Source organism: Tursiops truncatus, chromosome 1 (assembly GCF_011762595.2).
Source record: "Tursiops truncatus isolate mTurTru1 chromosome 1, mTurTru1.mat.Y, whole genome shotgun sequence".
NCBI lineage: Eukaryota > Metazoa > Chordata > Mammalia > Artiodactyla > Delphinidae > Tursiops > Tursiops truncatus.
This window is the reverse complement of record NC_047034.1, coordinates 69,843,423-69,852,852: the sequence shown is the minus strand read 5'-3', so window position 1 is coordinate 69,852,852 and position 9,430 is coordinate 69,843,423.

The window sequence follows — 9,430 nt, the reverse complement described above, 5'->3', positions numbered from 1 at the left end:
AAAGAAAAAAGAAAAATGGAACCCCAAAACATGCAGTGTGGATTGAAGGGCCAATAAGGCAAAAATTCAGTGGGTTTGCCAATCAGTCTGTTTCAGAAGTTTAAGTCGCTCTGTGTCCAAATGACTGAGGAGGCAGGTAAAATTTTGCAGGAAAAATATTTCTTACAGGTCAAGTTTGAGGCTCTTTACAACTCTTAAAAATCTGTGGATCCTAGACAAATTTAAACCAATTAAGTTTTCCGAGCTAAAAGGGTCTGTGAACTCACCTCCAAGTTTTGGATGAGGTGGGACGGGTCATGACATTTCATTGGTGAAGAGGTAGTGAAGAGCTGCTATAGGTGCAAGCAGTAGGCACTCAATTAATAACTAACTATTGAATGAATGAACAAATGCATAAACACTTAAGTAAGTCAAAATATACTTGTCTTTTTTAGATTTATTGTTAATGTTTATTACTTTGTTAAAATCACAGCGCTAAAATAAAAAAAGAGCAATACCATGGGCTACTCATTTCCTTCAGTTTCCTCTGCCTAGTTTAGCATCTTTAGGTACTGTGACCACCTCTCAGACTGTATAGGATTGCACACAGTAGCAGCCCGCAGGCAACCGTTAGATACCAGCTCACTTGAGCAGCTGCCTTGTACTTCAGTGGGAGGTCCTCTGTTGTCCTCAGGTCTGTAGAAATCTTACCTTTGGATCCAAGGTGTATAGTCTATGCTTTTGGGGTAGAATTTTAGGATATTTGTTGTATTTACTGTTAGGAATTTGGGGCAATCAGAGGTAAATTTTCACCTTTTCACTCCCCTTTCCACCAATAAAGGCAGGACGTTTCCTTTTGAGCCTCTTGATTTGCAGTAATCTTGATTTTAAAATATTTTTTTCCACTCAGGCTTTGTTTCTTGAGGCATGAGCCATTTGCAGGAGGAGTCTTTACAATATTAGTGTGGAGTGGCTTGTGGAGAATAGTGGAAAAATAGTGAAAAAACTGGTGAAATCTGAACAAATCTGCACTTTACTGATAAAGTACCAATGTTAATTTCTTAGTTTTGGCAAATTTATCACAGTTATGTAAGCTGTTAATAAGGTGTTAACTTTAGGGGAAACTGGGTAGAATTTTCTGTACTATCTTGCACCTTTTCTTTAAACCTAAAATTATTGAAAACAAATTTAAAAGTCCTAGTAAAGTCTATAAAAAAAGTAGCCAGAGTTAATAAAGTATATGAACTGGTAAGAAGGCCTACACAAGTGTGTGCCACATGAAATAGCACTTACTCGGTGGGCCTACACACTATGGTATAAACTAAGAACAACTAAAAATAAATTCCCTGATGTAAGAGCAGTGAAAGAAAAATATTAATTAGAAATAGATGGAAGAGATGTTGAATTAATAGGAATAAAAAATATAAAAGTTGAAATTCAGTATTAAATCTTCTATTCAAATATTTTTCATTGAAAGCCTTCATGAGCCTGTTAAGAAGTGTGAACTATCCTGGCTGGAGATGATCAGAGAAAAGGCACTCAGGCTAATGAGAAACCAGCCTATGGAATGGCCACTTCATCTTCTGCTGTACTTCAAAATAGTGCAAAGAATTAGGAAATAGTAATCTTTAGCCATAGAATATAAGCTATCATGGACTGGGTAGTGTGGATGGAGAAGGGTAGGGTGTTATGATGGAGCCTTCAGACTCCCTAAATGAAGCACTGCAGTCAGCATGCAAGTGCGTAAGGGGTTCCAGCCTGGGCTGAACAATGTCTTCAGGATTCAGACATGAGGGGGAGGTCTGAGCTGGACACATTTAAAACACAAAAAGCCATAGGGATGTGGATAAAAATGGGAAGTTATTATTTTCAGTTTAAACACTAGGAATGCTCTTTCCAAATTTAAACTAATGTAAACTAAATGCTGTACCATTAAAGCACAGAATAGAATATTTCCATCATACAAATAGTTTTGTTAGACAGCACTACTCTAAGATGCGGTTAGCATAACTCAAAACTCCTTAAGATACATAACAAAAATGTAACTAAAATTGGGAGAAAGACATGTATTTCCATTTGGAATTAGCACTTTGAGGGCCTCAGAGCATACAGTACTACTTTGGAGCATGTGGACCCAGTTCATGTCAATAGCCATGACTGTAATGGCCCATGACACTGAATGGCTGAGGACACAGAAGACAGCGCCAAGAAACTTGTACACAGGTTTTCAAAAAGTGGGAGCTAAATGGACTCATCGGTAAGTTCATGGAAGTATCACAGAGGTGCTCTTAGAGATAATTATTTAAGACTTTGGGGAATCTGAAGGTAATCCAATAAGAGGTAAGGGCAATGATAAAAGCAATGTAGATTAGAACAGCCAAAGAGAGCTTTTTGCACCCTGTTATTGTGGCTATCTGGGCAAAATTGGCTTCATAAATTCACACGAATGGAACTGTTATCTAAATGGAAATCTCTCTGTAAAAGAATGAGACCTCAGAGAGAAAATGTCACTGAGCTTTAGAATTAGATTTGGAAGGAAAAGAGCTGGAATATATAAACCTCCTGGAAATTAACCATAGGCAGGAGTTGGCTGTGTGGGCAGAGTTGGAAGATTAAACAATTGCTGAATAGATGAATGAAGCTTAGGAATGGCCCAACTGTGTGATCATATTGGACTGTCTGGGCACTTTCTCTTCTTTTCCCTGCATCTTTGAAGAAAGAGCGACACACACAAATTGAAAGATGAGATTTTATTACACAATGGTTGGTTGGTTAGCTATTGAATGCTTGTAGATATAACAGGAGCTGATATTATTTCTGTTAACATTTTATTAAGTTGGCACTGCTTATTCTAATATCATTAAAGTTGTAAATCAGACTTCTTTGGAGGAAATACAAGAAGGTCACCCTGATGATTACACAGTTTTCAATAGTAGCAGATTGAGCCACTTCCCTACATTTATACAAATGTATTTAAAAATACTATTTAAAATCAATTCTAGGTGATTTTCCCCTATCATTTTCATACTTAGGAAGATTACGTTGTCTAAAGCCACATCTCTTGTCATACGTTTCCAGTTAATTTTTCAGTTTTGGCAAGAACATTAACAAAAGGTGATCTGTGACTGTGATTGTGGGTCAGCCTCAGAGTAAAGCAAAGGAAGTGGAATTTCTTCTTAAAAAGAGGCCTGGCCACAAAGAATAAGTACTTTTAGTCAAAACTGGTTAGGCACTAATGAAATTTGTCAAGCAAAGAGGAAGTACTCATACCATAATGTGTACCAAAAAATTAAAGTTAGGTAATTTTTCCCTTGGAATTTATCTTCTGCATAATTTAAATTTAGAAGAAATCTCATTGATTTTGTTAATTATTTGGCTTTGTTATCAGAAATTTCTTTCTCCTTTGCTCAGTTCATTTCTGTGACTTGTGGCTTCAGTAAACTCAAAAATTGAAAACTGGTGTTTGGTTATTTTCATCTACATAACAGTGCAATTTCTTGTGTAATACTGAAATTATTTTCTTCTCTAAATTGTTTTTGCTTTATTTTATTTTTAAAATTATTATAAAATTCTTTAAAGTAGTACAGTTACTTGTAGTATGTTTGGCATATATCATTTGAATCTTTTGACCATATGTTATGTTTTTTGTAGGGTAGTATGTATTCTCTTTACTATCTATCCTTGTCCATAGTCCGTAATGATATTATGAAACCAAAGTAGAATTATAAGCATTTTATAGCTTAAAGTGTATTTGTAGAGAAGAAGAAATATTGAAAATAAGTAACCTAGACATTCACTCAGGAAGAAAGTAAAATAAAAAAATGAGTAACGGGCTTCCCTGGTTGTTTCTGGTCTCTTGTGAGCATGCATGCAGGCTTGCTCCTGTGTGCATTCTTCCAGACAGGCAGGGATGTGTGGCAGATTATCCACGCCCACTAAACTCTCCCTCTAAATTATCTGGTTGTTCTGCAGGTATGTTGCTCCATCCAGTGTTAAACCCTCAGGATAACTGGGAAATTAAACTTTTCCATTTGTTTGCCTTTGAGTTTGCAATTATTTTCAGTGATGCCCTTGGGTTTGGCTGTTTTCCCTACTTCTCTCTAAATCACATTAGCCACCTTCAGCAGGGAAGCTTCTGACTTTCATGGCCTTCCCTGCCCTAGTAGAACTTCACTGAAGGTACTGGGCATAGGAAAAAGATAGGGGCAGCCCAGCTTAGAGCCACAGCTGTTCTTAGCCCACTTATTAATTTGTGATATACATTTGATCCATTTCCAGAGTCTCGATATGGCTGTTTTTGAAAATATTCTCATTTTTCATTCTTTTGGGGGAGAGAATTAGCCAAGGTCTTTACTCCACCACTGTGGAAGTTCCTCATACTAGAGAAATTAGGGAGTCAGAATTACTGCAGCACCTCAGTCTGCATAGTGTTAGGATGAATTCTGAATATTCCCACTTAACTAAGGGCTTGGTGTCATTCACAGAAGCAAAAAATTTCAACAGAGGCATTGGAGGCCTCCTGAATAGTGGTGGGTGTAACATAAGTGAATTATTCAAGTTTTAGCTCATGTCTGCTCTACATGGTGGGGGTAAGTGAGGAAGTCGCTATGTTACCCAGATGTTACATAAAAGGCTATTATTCTGAGAGTGTTGGCTGACCAGCACATAGGCACCTGGCACTTTAATGAATTGATAGAACAATGAGCTCTGACATGTTCATTACTGAGTTTGAGACTTGCAGATGTTGTAGACTATTATGAGTGGACTGCATTGTTATTAGATGATCAGCCTCCTGAATATACTACCTTGCTGTAAACATGGTACACCATTTACTAGTGTACTCTATGAGGTTCAGTTCATAATCATGTCGAGAAATATCTTTTGTCCATTTTTCGAGAAAAGATATACTTAAAACAGAGAAGTAGATTTTAATGATATTTGAGAAATATTGTGTTATGAAATACATAAATTGTGGCCTTTTCAGTTTCTCAGATGAGCTATATTCCCTCTATTTACTGGGTCTTTGCATGTAATGTGGCCTCTTTTCCAGGCTAACTCCTAATCTTCCCTCAGAATACAGGTCTGTCATCACTTTCTGGGAACACTTTTTGGATCTCCCTGACTTTGTCCATTCCTCTTATTATTAGTCATCATAGCACTGTGTACTTCTAAATTCAGTGTTTATGACAGCTGTGCTTATCTATTCATCTGTATTCACGTTAAGCTCTACCAGGACAAGGACTATATCCCTTCTTTCTTACTCTTCTCTTGCTCTACCATTATATTCTCAGCTTAGTAAAATGCCTGGCATATAGGTAAGTTCTCAATAAATATTTATTTATTAAAAATATTTTAAACTCTTTATTGAATTTGTTACAATATTGCTTCTGTTCTATGTTTTGGTTTTTTGGCTGTGAGGGATGTGGGATCCTAGCTCCCCAACCAGGGATTGAACCTCCACCCCTTCCATTGGAAGGCAAAGTCCTAACCACTGGACTGCCAGGGAAGTCCCTCAGTAAATATTTATTTAATGAATGAAGGAGATAATGAATAAATGAACAAATTCAAGAGCCTTGACCATTTTCTATGACACAGATAATACTGTTTATTAAATTTAACTTAAAAATATAATTTGAAAAAGAGGGACAGATTTATAGCCATCTACACGTCTTTCTATAGTACCACATGCTTGGCAGGTTCTGTGTTATCCACAACACCCCCTTGCGACAGCCCATGTGCTGGGAAACACTTGAATACCTCCAACTGGAGCCTTAATCTAACATGACCCAATCTGAGCTGTGCATCTCCATGCCATCCTTCCCAAGCTTGTGCTGTCTACCTTCATGAATGGCCCCGTTTTATCTCCTCCTGGTCATACTTCTTTGTTTGATTACTCCTGATGACCTCCAAGCTATCTTTTGTTATTTCCACACCTCTCCATTCTCACTGCTACTACCTTTGTCCAGGTCACTAAGGTCATGTGCCATCATGGTCTCATCACTCTCTGTTACAATCTCCAGTGAATTTCCTTGGGATTTAGGAAATTTTCCTAAAGGTCATTTTAACCACAAAACTCTCATGTTTAAAATCCTTTGCTTGCTTGAAAAACTAGACAATTCTTCAGTATGGATCACACATCAGGTCGTACCAGCATCTCCTGCATTGCCTCTTTTCCTTTCTCTGGTTCCTAAGCTCCAATATCCACTTTCCTATAACAAGTTTCTGTACATTTTCAACCTGTTTTAACACAAACTTTCTAGTATGTTTTACTTTGTGGTAAGGCAAATACTCCCTTCATTACTCTTTAGCTAAAAGATGTAGGATCTTATACTTTTAAGTTTTTCAGATAAAGTTGAAAATAAATCTGCCTGAACTTTCCATAGAACTAGGAAAATGCACCCCTGCCTCCCTCTGCTTTTCTCTGCAGATGATGCAATTGATTCTTCAGTTTGTAGCAAGAACAAAGGAGGTGCTGTTGGGGGGTCTAGTTGCCTTAGTCCCTGATCTGCTTCCCCTGCAAGTACAGTGCCTGTTTTCAGGCTGGAATATCTCTCCAGGCAAACATATTGCTCTGCTAAGAGAGAAGTTCTTGGAATACTGTCATATGACAAAATGTATTACAGCCTGAAACTCAGTAAAACAAGTTGTAATAAATAATTATCTGATTAGTTTTCATAATATTTTGCATGTTTTTATTTATGTTTATAGTATTTGCAAGCATCTTCTTATACTAGTGTTATTTTCCTTCTGCACATGTTTTGGGCGGTGGATTTTGAAGCCATTTCATCTGCTTTTATTTTTGAAGGATTTGTTTAAAATTTCTCTTCAGCAGTTGGATCTCTTCCTTGTTTTCCAGTATGATGAGTTATTCATCTTTTTTAAACACAGATTTTAAACATTTTAATTGTTTTAGAGATATGAGCTAAATGTACTCTCTGTCATCTTGTTTCAATCTAGTTTTTTATAAACAACATAATTTAAACAATTTTTCTAACTGACTCCATTTTATTTTGTGCTCTTATGATCAATAAAATATGATTTGAAATAAATCTTATTTCTTTCCTTTCTTTTCATCTCCCTTCCCAGGTTTTAGTGATGTAAAATGGAATTTAATTATTTGGTTGTTATTAATATTTTTCCTAAAATATTAAACAAATGTGTTAAATTTTACAAGCTCATTTTAAACAATTGTTTAGAGTTAACAATATATTTTATTTATTTATTTATTTATTTATTTTGTGGTATGCAGGCCTCTCACTGCTGCGGCCCCTCCTGCCGCGAAGCCCAGACTCCGGACGCGCACAGCCGCTCTGCGGCATGTGGGATCCTCACGGACCGGGGCACAAACCCGCGTCCCCGGCATCGGCAGGCGGACTCCCAACCACTGCGCCACCAGGGAAACCCAACAATATATTTTGAAAATAATTTTATTCCAGAATGTTTTGCATCATTTCCTGAGTTCTTTATGCAAGCTAATTTTTGGTTTTACTTAGATAATTTGTTTAATAAAAGGTGTTAAATGGCATATTCTTTGAGTTTCTGAACGTTCAAATATGGATTAATTTTGCCCTCATTGGAGAATGAAAGTTTGCCTAAATAAAACATTTTAGGATTATGTCATTACCTCAAAATTCTGAAATCTCTCTCCACAGCATTGCACTAGAGGTATTTGAAGCCAGTGTCATTCTCTTCTTCTGTAAGCAGTCAGTATTTTGTCTAAAAATTTGGGATTTTCTTTTTGTCCTGGGAATTCAGAAACAACCCCAGAAGAGACCTAAAACAAGAACAAGAAACACATAATGCAGTATCTGGGGGAAGAGCATTCCACGCAAAGAAGCTACAAATAAAGTAGCATTATACTGGATGTGTTCTAATATCTATAAGAACTTCAGCGTAACTGGATTGGAGTAAGTGATGGGGAACATAGTAGGAGATGAGGCCACTGAGTTGGAGTCGCACCATGAAGGAGCCTTATAGGCCATTGCACAGGCATTGAAAGTCACTGGAGAGTTCTGAATTAAAGTATAGCACTTCTTAGGTAAAAGAATATGAGTCCTAAAACACAAATGATACCTGGTCTCACCATCAAACGACTGTAAAATCGGGCACAATTGTATCTATACGCAAATTACAGTGACCCTGATTTGCTTATTGGGTACAAACTTAGCCTTACTAAAAGTATGTCTCACCTATGCTTACAAACCAGATTTTCAGCATCAGTTATCAACTGGCTTCTGACTTGTTTTTTTTCTCTCCAGTTCATGTTTCCACTTGCCAACTATCTTCTGCTCACAAGGTTGCTTGGAGCAGCATTATAACTTCCACTGCTGCTCATGTACCCAAGGTGAGAAGATGATATCTTCTCACCTGTTTCTCCCAAAGCAACCAAACAATGCTCAGGTGCCTTTTGGAGGGATGTTTCATACAAGGGCATGAGATATGGCCTATTTTTCAGTTCTATGTCTCATTTGATACCTAGTTCCAGAAAATGTTTTGCTTGTGTCTAATCTCCTAAAGCCTCTTATGTACAATAGCATCAGCTCAGGCTTTTTTACTTCTCTTGGGATTTAACAAAAAATCTCTTAACAACTTTTCCTTCAGTTGCGGTTGACTGGCCAAATTAGATAGTTAAGTCATAGCAGCAAATAAAGTCATATTAGTTGTAAAGGATTTACATAAACTCAATTAGAACTCAACATCTTAAAAGACTTAAAAATTATTCTCAATATTTGTCATTATTAAAAGTGTCCCCAAAACACTAGTAGCAGCACCTTTGCCTATCACTAAAATACCGTATGTGTCCCAGAATCCATATTCTACATTTAAAGAAAAAAGAGAAATTCCTTTAGGAGAGGTAGTTGCTTTCATTTTGTGTTAAGAAAATGATTAACTATAATTAATAATTTCTATTAATTATAGTTTCATTTATATGCATGGCTATTTGTGTAAGCAGATAGGACTAAACAGGGGATAATAAGCCAAGTAGTCACAGGCAAAGTACACGTTGAATCAAATACAGGAATAATTGTTTACCAGCAGTAATCATCTATACAATAAACAGGTAGAAAAGGAGTCCTGCAGTTCATCATTATAGATGATCACACAAAATAACCAACCACAAATAAAGTTCAAAAGTGTCTTCCAACATGATGAATTGGTCAAATATTTTATTTTATTTTATTTGGAAAGAGACTCAATTTTATTTTACTTTTAAATTCAGAAAACGGAAGGATTAAATTTTATGAGAGATGTTTTCTGGGAAAAGCAGTATAAAATACATCACTGAGATAAACTTTATTCTGTAATTATTTAATAGTCTACAAAAATACATTATTTAAATATGGACATGACAGAGAATCATCTTAAAACAACCTAATTTTTTTAAACTGACATACAAATTTAGGGTCAAAATAAGTTTAATTAAAATTTATTTGATAAACAACAAAGATTT